Consider the following 16,240-nt stretch of genomic DNA (forward strand, 5'->3'; position numbering starts at 1 on the left):
GGTGTAAAGCGGGATAAACTTGAATGAGTTCGCGAACCAGCACGATCGGACCATGGGAACGGGGCTTTACGGGGGGTTTTATGGGGTAAAAATTGGTTTTTCTCACTTTTGACCCTCAAAACACAAAATTTCCCGATTTCTCTTTAGACCTTTTTAAAGAGCTTAAAAAAACAAATAATTTAGTATATAAAAGTATTTTTGTTCGACTATTAGTAACGGAGAAAATTAAAAAAATTGTAAATTTAAAATTCCCATGTTATTCTTATGGAGAATATTGTCAAATGTTGTAGTTTGCTTGTTTATGGATATATTTTGATCAAACTTGGCAAATTTATTTATTTTGTACTAAGCTATCAATATTTTACTCAAAAACACACTTTATTTGTTTCCTTGTAGCAGCAAACCTAGGTACTCGTTAAACCTAATGTTATTAAAATATATTTAACTGAAAATCAATTCAGACAAATGGAAATTCGCTTAGTCGGCAGGTTTGCTGCGGCGGGGGTATTTAAATTAGTTCTAAATTTTGTAACATGTAATAAAGTTAAAATTACATAAATACATGTAAATGTTACTTTTTTATAGTATCTCTTTACTCCAGTATCTTCTAGACGTATCTAGAGGAAACCACTATTTTACCCTATCTCTTACGTCATTACAAGTTAGCGGAAAGGGGACTGATAACTAGTAATATCATAGGAAGTTTGTCGAAGTTGAATTAAACAAGCTTCGTTTTGTAAATTCCTCTTTTATTCTTAACTTTAGAAATATTCTTCTCTACCTCCTCGGGCTGAGACTACACCGGATATTGATTCGACCGGAACCAACCATCCAGAGAAGGAAATTTAACCCCAGTTAACATTACACTATTTTTTTTACCTGTTAAATTAGGCTAAAATCTAGTTTTTTTACAAAAAATAATGAATGCTTTAAAAAGTACAATACACCAAAGTGTCACCTCGTATAAATCAGAGGATCTGGTACATATAATAAAAGGTAACCAAAATGGTTTGCACAACGGGTTAAGTATTAGCTATTTTAAGATATCTAGCTTAAGATAGTGTACACTATTAGTGGCCTTGACAGCGATTTGCAATCTTCTATGTTATTAATACGCTACATACAACTTTGTGAACAATAAGGCTTTTTTGTTTTAAGATTTGACCCCACATATTATATACCAAAATGTTCGTCTAGGTGTGTAGATTTGAAAACTGGCCTTACATTTTTACAAAGTCTCTTGGACTTTGCCCCAGTAGCTTTTTAAGTTCCCAAGTTATCCTTATGAAGAACATATTTGTTTACATTATGATCAGCTGGATTATTTAATTTATGTTATTATTTTAGTTGCATTTTGAGTAACTACAAACATAACTAACATTTACTGACTTGGTTGAAATGAAATATTTACTATTTGAATTTTTGCTGACGAAAATATTACAATGGAAAACACGTGGAAAATTGGATATACTAAAAAGAAAACTGAATTCATTGCTGCATTTCTTGAGCAATCATTGAAATAGCCGATTTGCAAACCAAAAATTAAAAAAAAACGCCTGTAATAATTCGCATTGCTCGAATTCGAGCAACAGGTACACTAGTGAAATTTAAATTGTCAAAGATTGTCTGGGTAGCTGAGTGGATTTTCCTTTGAATCAAAAGTTGCTGGCTTGATCATATATGTCATTAGTCCAATGACATATAGGACTGTTGGTTAATTAGCAAACAAAGGTTTGCTTTACAAGCCCAAGGTTTGTAGATAATGACGTAAATAAATACGGATAATTGGACAAATAATTTCGTAGAAACAATATTCTGTTAATCCAGAAACTCAAAGCCTGAACCATCATGATATTGCAGCTAACTAAAAGTTTTAAACTTAATCATATCATACGTTATCAATACAACACTTTGCTAAATACATAGATGACATAAATACCCCCGCAGCAGCAAACCTGCAGACTAAGCGAATTTCAACTTGTCAATACATTTTTACTAAAATATTTCCATAAACATATTTATTCCCAATTTAAATAACATTAGATTTAACAAGTGCTTAGGTTTGCTGCTACGGGGAAGGTAAAAAGTGTTTTTTGACCATATGTCAATAGTATAGGATGAAATAAATAAATTTGCCAAATTTTATCAATACATATCCATAAACAAGTAAACTACAACAGTTTTCATTTTCTCCATAAGAATAACATGGACATTTTAAATTACACTTTTTTTAATTTTCTCCGTGACCGTTAGGCATACAACAGCGCTTCAGTATACTAAATTATTTCTTTTTTTAAGCTCTACAAAATGGTTGAGACAGAAATTGCAAATTTTTTTGTTTTTAGGGTAAAAAAAGGGAAAAACCCATTTTTACCCCGTAAAACCCCCCATAAACCCCCGTTCCCATGGTCCGATTATGCTGGATCGCGAACTCGTTCGAATGAACGTAGGTTTACACGTTTGTACCAAATTTAATCAAAATCGGATCATTTTTGCTCGAGTTATCGTGCTAACGGACACACACACACACATATATATATATATATATATATATATATATATATATATATATATGAATTTGAACGGATGGTGTTTTTGGCCTCTAGGGACCTCAAAATGAAAAATTAAATCTGTCTTGGGTCCCCAGGTCTTACCATGAGTACTACGGTAATAGCTTATTCCCTATGGGAAATACGCTAAAACGGTCTTTTACTTTTTAGAAATAGTTTCTAACATGGTAATGCTACATGTGAAAATGCAAATACTTGTAAAACAAGAGCTTACGACGACAAAGCAGGTAAGTACAGGTGTAATTAGGTTTTCACCAATCACCTGAGCTCAACCAAGCTTTGTCTGAATAGAGATGGTTAAGGCGTTGATTACAGGGCTCTACTTGTAATCAAATAAGCATTAACCTCAACGTAATGCAGTAGAGGACAATTACTACACAAACAGTTCGTTGACGTAGTAGTAAGTTACTAAACTACTTTGATGTAATATATTTACCTTTTAGTTTTTTTTTTTATTTTAATATCTGTTTAAGATTATCACTAAAATTGCACTTAGAAACTAGTTTCGGCTCCCAATTGGTGTCATCTTCAGGCCAGTAATTTTGTTATTGTATTGCTATTGTTATTGGGTATGTGTGTACCTGGAGTGTTCTGTATTTACATCAATGTCCTTTTTCGCATATTAAGTGTCAGTCCTTAATAGTAAATGAATTGACAAGTATATTTTTAAAATTGCACCGATTTGATGTCAAATCTTTGATAAATGGATTTGAAGGATTACCATACACAGATATTTTTATAATTTTCAAAGCTTATTCGTATTCCAAGGGATATAAAGTAATACGTTTTTTTTAACATTACGTTCAGCATATGTTCTACTTACCTACGTTTTAGAGACACTAGTATAAAATATATTACAACACACTATTATACGTTGAAATTGTATTATGAATTTGCTAGAATAAGTGATTAGAAATGTTGCCAATATAACATTATTATGTTACATAATAACTGTTTCCACTTTATGAAAATGTTCTAACTAATCAAAAGGCAGTAATCAGAATCGTAATGGACCATTTACATATTTAGATTGCAACAAATCTATTTGTTATAATATGGAATATGAGGCAGATTGAATAAGTGTGAAGTGTAATTAAACCAGATTTTCAGCAGGCATTCGAACAGATTCTGAGCAAATTGAATTCAATGCAATTACACAGCCAACGACTAGAATCGTCCGAAATAGTTTTATCTAGGGTCGACAACTTTTACTCTGGATAATGTTTTCATATAATTTATTTTGAAAAATAATGTATAGGCTAAAAGGTTACCACATTACCTATATATTTTGTCCTTTACCTTATTTGTTGGCAATTATTACAGAAAAATCAATGCAAGTAAACTTAGGATAATTTTATTAGATGTTCCTATACATATAAAAAATTGTGCTTATAAATATTTTATCTTTTAAATAAACCCGGTTTTAATTCGATCGGTGGGAATAAACATATGTTTCATCTATCTAGTTTAATATAAGTGTGTTTTTTTTTTGTTTTTTTGTTTTTTTTTACTGCTAGGGGAATAAAACTTAATACTTATACGCTTTATTCAATTATATTAATTATCAATTATATTCAATTATATTATTATACTTATTATTATCACTTTAATTAATCCTATTCGTAGTTGTAATTTTGTGTGTGATAAAAACTAACTAACCCTTCCCACAACCAGCGACTAAAAAACAATACAACTATAACATCAGCTTTTTGCACGCTAAATATTATGTTAAGAAAGAACAAATTAGTTCAGTTGACGTCTAGAGTAAGCTGCAATCAAAGTTTAAAATATTTTGATAAATTAACAAAAGAACTAGAAATCGCCTTTAACTATACACTTAAGCGAATAATGATTCAGTACTAAATAGTTATCATATTTATAGTAGTTTCAATAAATTAGTAAAATGTAGCTAAACAATTTTGTTTTCTTGGACAAATTTCTTTTCACATAAATCATTAAATTAGAAATTTGAATAGCAAATAGGAAACCATATAAAGGGAAATTGGCAAATTTGTATATTTATTTGAAAAACACGTATTGTCATTTTTCATAGAAAAGACAAACCCGGTTTAAACCAGTTTATGGTTTTTCAAAAATAAGTTTTAAATAGGCAAACACTCGCCCTGAATGTATATTACACAACTCATTACTTATGAAGGTTATTTTTAGTAGAGGAGTTTAAGTGCAAGATATTTCCATTGAACGGTAAACTCAAATGTTTATGCAACTCTTAGATAACTTGCGCATAAACCAAGACGGCCTTCAGCTTTATGTTGTTTTCATAAAATCATAAAATTGCAGTGGTTCAGGCTGGAGCTCATTTTGCCCAAAATAAACGGCACAAACAACGGTGCTTTGCCAATCTCCGAACAGATCCAATTTTGAAGTTTATCTCGGCGCACTTTAAAACAAAGAGCTTTAGGCTTATTTGGCCGTTACTTTTGGTTTCATTTAACCGGCTATGTAGCTGTAAAGAGAGATTTTGATCTCTTTTGGTAAAAGAAATAGAGAGCAATTAAAATTTGTTTAGTGAATATTGTGAGTTTCGTAGTTTTAACATAAGTTTTTAAGTGTGTATAACATGGCTGATTAATTATGGAAATGTATAAAAAAAACTAAATACCATAGTTTTTGTTTTAAAATCATTAATTTCTATCAGTACTTTTTATCAACACTTAAATTTCAAGTTGGTCTTAAAACAAATGTTCAAGATTATAATGAAATATTCATTATCCTATATATTATCAACACCGTTAGTTACTTGAAACCTCGATGGTAAATTTTGTTCAGTGGTTTTTATGAGCAAAAGTGAAAATTTAGTAGATAATTAATGTCACTACATGTTAATATTGTTTGTCCTAGGAGGCTAGGTAGTCTACTAGCACGGAATTATTTTTAAAATAACTTCAGGGTAGACCTTGGGTTTGTAGCAAAATCACTTAGATAAAATCCATTGGTGGGGCTTGAACCCGGGAACTCAGGGACCGAAGTCCCGCGCTCTAACCAACAGAATAGTTCAGTCCCCCACATGTTATTAAAAAAATATACAGTACTTGGTATACGTACGTAACATGTATGACAATCTTTTTTATTGACTAGCAAAATAAATTTTGCGCATACTTAAGTTTGCACCTATTTCCATATAATTATTATTTAAATACGTTAAGGTTCAAAATAAGTAGTATGTTGAAAATAAGTCCATACATAAGTGTTTATTGTCATAAAATCTATTATAATTAGCTTAATATAATTTCATATTCACTGTTAAATAAAACTTTACTTGAATAAAAGATTGACAACTTTTGCTACATCACTATAACGAAATCGGGATTCTTCGCTTGTGCACTTTCATAACCCATGGTATCTTTGACCTCAATCTGAATAGTCAATGGTATCACATAAAAACATGACTGATGGTCTATTTTTACTAAAAAAGTGTATATTCAAACAATAAAAATAACTTCTTGATAGCATTGCACGTTTTTAAGCTACTATATAGATATAGTAAAATATGTCTTCCTACTTCCAACACTATTCTCACTTTTACTGAAAATGGTAAATAGATATATGCATATTATCAATGCATTGGCAACCAATATCAATCAGTAACAGGATTGATATTCAGGCTAAATAACCTATTGAGATGATGGCCAACGTGATTGGTAAAAATCGTATATACACTTAATATATTACTCTTAGAGATGTTCAAATGACATAATTTTAGATACATTGAATGGTGCTTAATAATTAATGAAAAATCTCTGATGTTCTATTTCGCTGTTAAAAATATTAAAATTAAACACTTTCCATAAAACATTATGATTACTCATGCCTCTTAAAAGACTTGTTTACTCATTTAAAATAAGAAGTTGATAATCCAGATCAAAATTAATCCTTCCATAGTATTTTCATGATGTAAATTTGTATTTTTTATTTTTTTGCTTATCTCAATATTTGTGCGTATGCATCACACAATTATTATGTTAATTTAAATATAATTATGTTAAGTGATTTATTAACAGCTGAAACTCGAGTTTAATTCTATAATTGTTAAGCAGCTTAAGTAAACCAAAATACTCTTCTTAAAAATTCTTTAAACTGAAAGTATGTCAAAGTAGATATTATTATAAAACTTTAGTTTACATGTTTAACTTATTACCATCATTACACTCTCTCGTAATTTGTATGATGATTAATTATAAAAATATTTCGTATTACAATCGTGGTTAATACGCCCAAAATTACATAAGGTAAAATGTATGCACTCAAGTATGTTATGTATATGTATGAAAAGCTTTGAAGTGTTGTAGCATGTGTATGCGAATCAAAAAACAAAATCAAAAGCCAAATCAAAACCACTGTTTTCGGTTAGTTGTCAAACATCTACAATTATCTACTGAAATATTACTTTAATTCTAATCGGATTTTTGAAAGGAAAACCACATTACATTCTAGTGCAGTTTAATCTTTATATAGTATATTCACTACTGTTATAGATTATTAACCATTATCCATAAATTTTGTATGGTAGCATTTTCGGTGTATCATAAATACATAAAAAGATTACTGGGTGGATTGGTTATTTAATAAATTGTTAAATTTTAATAGATTTCAGTAGCATTAAAACTTGATAGTTTACAGAATAAATTAGCACTTGTACAACATAAACTACTCACTATTCAGTAAATTTAAAAACAGTTTTCTTACGAATTGTTTCCCTATAATCCCCGCACAAACAGCTGATCTAAGTGTTATTTATTTAGTTAGTTCATTTAAATTAAATTAACCCAAACATTCAATAATAAACTTGTCTTACTTTTATTTTCTCATAAAATCGAAGCAGAGAATTTCCCTCACTAGTAAATACTGCAACTGGAAGTATTCTCAACACTATGTCACGTTTGAACCTGACAGTTTATATAAATTGCGACATTTTGCGAGCTGAAATGCAACCTGTCTCGCCCACAATCACTCGGACCGAATCCGACGCGACTGAACACTGAAGGCACCAACAATATGGCCGAGTGTTTACGAACACTTACGAGTTTGTCCGAACGCACACGAATCTGTCCGAGCGCGCACGAACCCACCCGAGCACACGCAGTATTTCACGAACGCGCAAACAATTAATTTGTTAGCAACGCGCGAATGGTTCTTCTCTCTATTGATTGTTTATTTACTTGCGGTTTAACTGTTCCAGTTTTGATTTAAAAATAGCGAACGTGAAATTTATGTTGTTTGATCAACAAATGGGTCTGCCGAATATCGCAGGCCGTAACAACAATACGGTTATTAGTCTTGCTTGACAATGTACTAGCATGTTAAACATACTTCCCCATAGATTTATTATCAGCTGGACAGAATTTCTTTAATGATTTTTGTTTGTTTTGCGTTTTATTGTTCACTACTTGATACATTATTTAATCATTGTTAAAACAATGTCATCGATATAACTTAATTGTTAACTACTACTTGTTCTTTGGTATCAAAACCAAAGATACTATACAATCTGTTGCAAATATTGTAAATCTACACTCAAGTAAGATAAAACATTAATCACTGTGAGTGCACACCAAGACATTCACGTATAGTCAACCAGCATGAAACACACCTCAAAACAGTTTAAAAAACATTATGAGAAGTCTACTAGCATTATTTTGTACATGTTTTAGCTGGGTTTTCCTAGGCACGGAAGCGGAGAGCGGAGAGAGGAACGCGGAGAGCGGAATAGAGATTAACATGGTGTTCCGCTTTGCTTCAAGGAAAACAGTAACATTAAATTACCTAAGACAAGTGGAGTCCGCTCTCCGCGTTCCTCTCTCCGCTCTCCACTTCTGCGTCTAGGAAAACCCGGCTTTAGAAAACAGACAAAATTGAGTGATTTAGTCTTTGATGGAAATTTTAGTTCATCTATGAGAACATACTTCAATAATGATGCCTTTTTACTAGATATTTCTAAGTTAACCTTCAGTACCATTACAACTCCTAGTTATATGAATCTTGAATAAAAATAGTAGCACCCATTCATTAGCCTTAAATTTCTAAAATGTTATAGATATAATGATATTTCCATTTTTTCTCCTACTAAAAAATATGTTGTACTTATTTGAGTACTACCCCTCTTGGTAAATTTAAATTAAACAAAATGGAACGACAAAAAACAACTAAATGTTTAAAAATTAATCCGAATCTTTTTCTATTCAAGAATAAAACTTAGCCGAAAGCACAGCTTACAAACATGACAAACCCGAACAACTTATTAAGCTCGAAATGTAAACAATTCCATCTTTTAAAATTACCATATTCAAAGTAATTGGTGTCACTTTAAGTTTCAGAACAGTTGCACTGATTGTTCACATTATAGTTCCACGCTGATATCATCGATGTTGCATGCGCATAACTACATGTGAACAAGTGTTGCAGTCATTATAGTTGGCTGATGAATGAAATGACCTTCATCGTGAGATCCAAGCACGGAAATGGATGGTCAATTGCTGTACACTGCACAAGAGTCGTCATAATGACCAATACTAACCCTGGATTAGATCTTTAAGTGCCTTTAACACTAGTTACTGTTGATTTATATATTCAAATTATTGGTTTTAAGTACAGGGTGAAAACTCAAAAATTTCATCATTATACTTTAGAAACGAAAACATTCACAGACAAATCTTAATTTAATGGTTATCAAAATTGAAATTACATTCAAATCTATTTTAATAGGTTATGTAATTTTCACAATACATGCAAAATTATTTTTATAGTTTTTTTCTGTTTACAAACCAAATGTTTCTGAACAATACGTTGCGTGATAGTAAATATATCTTAAAATAATATGTGTGGCGTTTTTGATAGTTACTTTATATGAAAACTTAAAAAATACACATGACCTAGTCATTACATTTAACTCCTTAACAAAAATATTTCAAACATATACATGTAGGCTACATGTTTAACTTATTAAATGCTCAGCTTATGACAGTACCGAACTTATGGGGACCAAGCTTTGACGAGGGAAAATCATTAGGATAATCTGAGAGCAGTCTTTGGTCAGTGTAAATTATCTATTGTATTTTATCCGTGTTCTGTTAAAATAGTAATGTCGTTGTTGACTTTGTGTAAGCAACGCTTCTGATTCTAGTCCAAACATGTTAAAAATAGCTAATAATATACATTTGATAAGCAAAATAATATTTAACAGGCCATAATACAATTTTGAAACTTATTTATAAATCAACGATGGATTAAATTATGAGAATTTTATAATGATTTTAATTTTTCCCATTGTTGCACCGTGCCACGTCACATCCGTAAGGTGGTCTGGGCCACGCACGGTCTCACAAAATATTTAATACTAGTGTACCTGTTGCTCGAAATCGAGCAATTGTCAAGTACCGGTATTATGCAGGAGTTATTTTAAAACTACAGTAATAACAGTCATAATTTTCGATGAGTTTAAAAAACCCGACTAAATGCTAACGTAACTAATTGAAATGATCACGCTATTTAATACCGCTTTGAAATTATAGATAAACGCTTCTTGTAAAAATATTTTAGCATTTTTTGGACCCGGCCTTATTTTTTAGTGTTTTCTACAAATGTTTCCCGACTTAAAGCTGATACCATTAAACATTTCTTGCATGTATTTCTTTGATCTGACTTTAGGTAGGTTTACTTTACCACTGTGACAACACGATGTGTATATTCTTCATATTTTTTTTTTACTTCCAAAATAAGTTGCTTAGCATAACTGGCAAAATGATTCATCTCCCCAAGTGATTGCGTACCTGGATTCCTTACTGTGAGACCAGGCCTATCTTCTACTCTTCTTATACGTATAAGATCTCCTATTAATTGTCTCCTCCTCCTGTCTTCAATATTTCTCCTTTGAATTCAAGAAATTTGCTGTTCTTCCAACAAAACTGATTAACTGTTTAGATTTGTTTGTAACCTCATACATATTACAAACATCAATATTTACTCCAAAAAAGCTGGTGAGTTTATTTTTATGTACAGCTGTTTTTGTTTTTAAATTTGTTTTCAATGTAATTCTTATGGGGGAAATGCGACCTTTGAGAGTGTCTTGTGCCCTTAAGGGTAATATTTTTTAAATTCTAAAACCTTTATGCAAAACTACGAATTGAGACGAATCATTTGACACCTCAAACGTTAAAATCGGTCCAGAAATAACAGAGGAGTTTTGTTCACAAAAAACAGCCCTCACGTATTAATATAAGAGATCCTAGTTGTGTATTAACAGATTTTTACAATAAATTTATGGTTGGATTAGTCAAACGTTTTCCCAAACCAGATCCTTTAATGGTTTTTAGTAGAATCGTTCGTTTTAAAAATCACATACAGATAGTCAAAAAACTAGGTATTTAGATCCTGATTTTAAAATAGTATTAAAATAATGTTTTCTAATACTATTTATCTTACTTTTTTATAAATGTGAAAGTGTGTTTGTTTGTTTAAAAATTTGCGTAATTGCAATCGCGATAAAGGTTCTGGACGAAAGATAACACAGTTCTTGGGTAATATACTGTTAGTAAACTGAGGGGTTGCGTTATGTTATTTTAAGCTGCATTTACTCATTCTTGGTATCTGAAGCTTTAATTTTCAGGTAGTAAAATCGTAGTAGTTTGGTTGTAAATTGACCTAACTCTACGTTTATTTGGTTCGTTTTTAATATCTAAGCTTTAATATATTTAATTTCTTGGATGAGTAAAATCGTAATAAATTTATAAGTGAAAATTACATTAACTTCGTTTACACTATTCACAGGGCTAATAAAATATGTTCAGGCAATTTTAGGCTTGTCTGCAAACAAATTTAACACCACCATTGAATCTTCACAAACATTGATTAAATAACAACAAAAATACTTCCATTCGATTGTGTTGGCTTCCACCTTTCCCAAAGATTGATTATAGTTACACAGCACCGGTAATCAATAGCAAACAACTCCTTCTATTGAAGTTGTTTAAAAAAAAATTATTTTAAACTATTCATCTACTTCAAATAAATGCAAAGCATTAATAGAACTCCTGTCACAGAATGTTTGGGGATTTTATTTCAAAGTGATTTTTTTAATATTTGGTCTACAGAGATGGGTAATTGATAGTTATATTTTGTTTTATAAACCCAGAGAACTTGCCTCAAAGGAAATTTCAGTAAGTTTTTCAAACAAATCTAATCAACCGGAAATACAAAGAGATATCATTTGATATTGCACTCACTGTCTTGGTTTATTTATACATGAAGAATAATTTAAACTTCCATTTGATGAATCTTTTCTTTGATTCTTTCTTTAAAAAGTAAAGTAAGCATCCTAAGGCAAAATTGTTTATTACTTGTTCAAAGCTTTGTGTGAAATTCAAAGTGGAATTTACAGATGTTATGTTGTTTAAACAATAACTTTCATATTAAAGTTCGTGAAACTTGTATTTCAAATAATTATTATTATTTTATCTCTTATCATCGGCTCATTTTAGTTCATTACTTGAACAGTTTTAACACGTTCACTACCATCTGACACACTCCTCTGTATCCAATAAAATTAATACTGAGTTAATTTAAAAAACAGACTCCGTCTCAAGTTTTTAACAGACCATATTGGGAAATCAATCTGTACACGCCATAATAAGTACTAAACCTACACCTGCTATGACAAATTAACTTTGTTTACTGCCTCAAAATATACAACAAACTATTGTCTATAAATAAGTAAGGTTGTATCTATTTAATCTTAAAAGGGCTTGCAGGCCTTCATTAAAAATGTTCCAATTTCGGTAGCTCCCTCCAAATTATTTAAATGTCTAGATTATGTCAGGCTAGAATAATCTTAAGGAGCTTGGGGAAACTAACTGGTTTTAATCGAGAAAATTACAAGATAAAACAAGATTTCCATAGAGTTCACATCCAGACCAAAAACGTTATTCAACATCATTTAAAATAAAACCATAAAACTTTAATTCTAATTTAAAATATTGTTTGTCAAATTAAAAACTAAGATATTAATAAAATTATGTTTATAAAACCTCGGTTTGATTTAAAAGTATTCACGTTAACCTGGACAAATCTATCGCTATCTAAGAAAAGCTCTATGGTGTAAAATTCAGAACATGAACTTTTCGATACAAAAAAGAGAGTAGTAAAATCCATGGAATTTTTTTTAGTCGAGTTTTTAAAACTATTTTTGACAAATAGTTACCTGTGTCAGCAGTTAACACTGTCAAGTCAGTCGCCGAACTGAGAGTGACTTCTGACATTGTCGCCTTTAGTTGTTATCAGTGCCCTTGATAAAAATAAAACTAGCGGTCTATAATCTAGTAGTTTGTGATAACAGAATAGTCTAACTATGATTTGCTGCATAGCCACTCTTATGGTTTTCAGTTTTTGTTGTACTTAAAAATGCCATCGTTAGCCCTTTTTATTACATCTTGAGTAAAATTCCCAATAAATGAAACCGTTCTTTTAAGGAAATGTGACAGTCGTATTGGCATATTTTGCCGGAAAATCTAGGATTTAATTGTGATATGATAATTAACTCAACTTAATGGGAATATACTGTATATTAATACACCTCAAGATTATGGTGACTATCTTTGCAAAAACCTATAAATGTTGCTAAATAGAATGTATAGTCTTGGGACTGATTGCAGGCACATATAATGCATTAGCATGCCGACGGAAAATGTAAAAAAAATACATATATATACTATTTTGTTTACTTCAAAACTCGGCCTGGCAATGAACAATATTGATAATCTAATATTGACTTCCATAGATTTTATTTGACTTAAACATATAAATTATACTTTTACAACAATTGAAAGAGATGTAAACTGTCACAAATTTAACATTAGAGTCTTTTTGAACGATTCAAGATGGCTACAACTAATGATGACATTTTAAGATGGCTACATCTTCGTGTGTTTGTAAACTTACCTTACACTATCAGTGTATGACTTCATGTGCACAGCACCGAAAACATTAAATATACACACCAAGTCTGAATTCGACAGCCCGTCCAAGACTGAATACATATTACTTCTAAAATGAAACAGTATCTAATTGACAGACCATTACAATTCAACAGAATTCATTACCGATCACACGTATTCAAGTCTTTGGTTCGTCCAGCTCATGAATACAGGCCTATCATTTTTGTAGCCACATCAACAAAAAGACATTATACTTGAGGATATCCAAAAGCATTTTAAAAGAAAGTTGGGACTTGGAGTTCTTATCAAAACTTGTCTCTTATATTGAGGAGCAGTTTGACATTCTTGCATATATGCAGAAATGCTTATCTTATTGCGCTCAACAAAATTTTTTTTCTGGACAGTCCTGCTCTCCTAGCCCTAGCAGATGTCATCCCTAGGAACTCCCTATGTGATCTTCCTATAGGAAGTGTCATCTTCCTACTTTGCATGCCTACAACAGCGGTCTATTAAGACCCCTCAGATATGGATGTGAGGTTTCAGAGCAAAACAACATTTCGGTGTTTCTGCTAAGTCTTTTCGAATTACAGTGGTCATGGTGATAGATCTTTATTGCATATATACCAGGTTCATCGGGGCTACAAGGCATTGTTTTATTGGCGGTTCAATATATTTTCTGCAAAAATTTTCCTAATATTTTACCTTATTTATTAGTTTATTATGAATTTTTCGCTTTAATTGTATTTCTACATTTCCATGCATGTTATTAATTGTATCTCAAACCAACCACCTCTTGTTTTTCTATTCTTGTTATTGTTATGATATACATTGGACTAAACATATTATTTTTATACCGTTGGAAAAAATGTTATTTTTAATTAAATTACTTTTCTTGTATGTCAAAGGTTGCACTTTTTTCAGCACTATCAATTAAGTTATTTACCTCATTTGAAATCATTGTTTAGCTACAAACTCGTTATCTTCCTCCATTTTGTTTCATCATTGATTTAGTTATTTATGTTGCATAAACTCAGTTGCATGTACTATATTGGCATGATAATTTAGTTAAAGTGCTACACATTTTATTGAAAACGAAGTTACCCGTTGAGAATGAATATATTAAATATAAAACTGAACATAATGATACAAAACACGAACATAAATTATGCGTACAGCTTGCTACCTAACAGCCTATGTAGTAAATTCTGTCGATTCAGTACCGTGCAATGTTATATTGGTTTTGGTAACGTAAAATCCAGTCCGTGTGATATTCAGTATTAACAACGCTTTGCGAATTAATTAAGTTCCCTGATAGCTTAGTTTACTGCTATGTAGCTATCACTGAAACAGTCAAACAATGTATTAGTGAACTCAGTAAATGACAAGCCGTATAAGTAATATTGAATATTACAGATCCCATCTAAATCTTGTTTACCTGAATCATTAGTGGTCACAACTATTCAACCCTGTATAAGAAAAATTCAGATTTGTTCAATTTGTCACAAAAAATCCCATGACAACTTATTAGATTGTAACCCAACAAAGCTAAGGAATTATTTGTAAGATCCGACTTCTACATGATGTTGTACAACAAAGATTGATTAACATTATCTACATCTTGTTGGTGGGATTCTTGCACGCCACGAAGCTATTGTTCAATATCATAACCATTAATCTGTTCCAATTCCAAAGCTTGATTGTGGGATCCTTGCTTCATTACATCTATATCGCACAATTTGTGTATTGTCCTTGCCTCTTCTGAATGAACTAATAAAGCTGTAATTTGTTATAATACGGATATGTAATCTTAATAATCATACAGGATAACTGTTGTAGTTTTTACTCACTTATAATTTAAGACTTTTTCAATTACAAGCAAGGTTAAAAATGCTTTTAAACATCTGGTAAAACCCCAAATATATGTAAAAAGATCAAATGGAACATAATAGGATAGTTAGCATTCCATTCGTACAATTATTAGATCCTTTATTATGAACAAAAACGCAACAAATGCATGGGAAAATCTTTTCAAACGATTTTAACATGGGGACACAGTTGTTTATTGTTACGACAATGCATGTAAATCATTAGTGAAAAAAGCAATAAGACAATCAAAATATTGTATAATTTGTATAAAACATCAACAAAAATTAATCTAGACCAAGGTCAAACAGTTCTCATTTCATCAGTATTCCAAGGGTTTGTCAGAAACTATCATGTTCATTTTTGTGGTGGACGCATTCTATAATTAGCCACATATAAAGAACCCCCTTTTATCATCCTGACACGTTATTTGCGAGAGGCAGTCAATAATTATGTCATCGGGTCTCCCACCCGTACGCGATAACCGTCAATTAACTTCCCTTATTTATGTATCTTCCTAAAATACTCTTATTAAAATACATGCAACCAAAACACACATATAACTTCAACCCCCAATCATAAACACATCAGTTTAATGTTTTTGTTCATACTGCCATATTTGCCAGATAATGATGTTGCGAATTACCCAATTTAATGTTGCTGCAAAATGACTAAAGGTAATTTGTATCTTACTAAATAGCTTAATCATTATGTTTTCCTTGAATTTACTAAAACATCCCATGAATGTAAACTGACATTTTTCGATGAATTGGTTACTTATTTGTCCTAATGATCCTAAGAAAGCGCAAATGATGTATTGTGCTTCAACTAAACCTTTTGTATGTATTATCTGGAAGTAGA

General features: G+C 31.0%; 1 protein-coding gene across 1 annotated transcript in view; it reads right to left on the reverse strand.

Annotated features, from left to right (window-relative positions):
- The window catches only part of LOC128990987 (neuropeptide CCHamide-1 receptor-like), a 37,876-nt gene extending 25,066 nt beyond the window's left edge, over window positions 1–12,810 (reverse strand). Inside the window, exon 1 of the mRNA XM_054413678.1 lies at window positions 12,784–12,810. The gene's annotated coding sequence lies outside the window, so the exon portion shown is untranslated. The remainder of the gene's footprint in view (window positions 1–12,783) is intronic.
- Between the last annotated feature and the right edge of the window lie 3,430 nt (window positions 12,811–16,240).

Source organism: Macrosteles quadrilineatus, unplaced genomic scaffold, assembly GCF_028750875.1.
Source record: "Macrosteles quadrilineatus isolate MER2022 unplaced genomic scaffold, UCM_ALF_1.0 Scaffold_3__2_contigs__length_128488019, whole genome shotgun sequence".
NCBI lineage: Eukaryota > Metazoa > Arthropoda > Insecta > Hemiptera > Cicadellidae > Macrosteles > Macrosteles quadrilineatus.